The sequence below is a fragment of the Gavialis gangeticus genome, unplaced genomic scaffold, assembly GCF_001723915.1.
Source record: "Gavialis gangeticus isolate Ggan-Ray unplaced genomic scaffold, GavGan_comp1, whole genome shotgun sequence".
Lineage (NCBI taxonomy): Eukaryota > Metazoa > Chordata > Crocodylia > Gavialidae > Gavialis > Gavialis gangeticus.
In genome coordinates, this window is record NW_017729004.1 from 61,076,433 (window position 1) to 61,076,807 (window position 375).

The 375-nt window shown below is 42.4% G+C and overlaps 1 protein-coding gene across 1 annotated transcript in view; it reads left to right on the plus strand.

Moving 5' to 3' along the window:
• GLCCI1 (glucocorticoid induced 1) overlaps positions 1-375 on the plus strand; it is a gene marked incomplete at its 5' end in the record, with an annotated part of 95,980 nt that overhangs the window by 771 nt on the left and 94,834 nt on the right. The gene's annotated exons all lie outside the window — the stretch shown is intronic.

Here is a 375-nt window from a genome sequence, read left to right on the forward strand (position 1 = left end):
GCCCACACCCATTGAAAATACAGTTGTTATCAACATCTCTAACTTAACCTGCTTTGGGTTTTCTGTTGAATTATTAAATGTGTTAAAGTGGCTGTGGCCATCTTGGTGCCCTGCCATTTCTTCCCCTCCATCCCTTCAGCAGTTGAATGAATCAGGCTAAATGCACTTTTTATGTTATTCTGCTGTAGCTATCATGTATCACACATCTCTTCCTGGGAATATTTTTTATGGCTCCATACCTTCAGCTTGTTCTGTCCTCCTCCTAAGTGTCTCAGTGTTTTCATATCTGTGGCAAATTAGTGTGCACTGGATTATATTTTATAACAGTGGAATCTGTTGCCTTATTCTTCTCCTCCTTTCCCCCCCCCCCCCCCC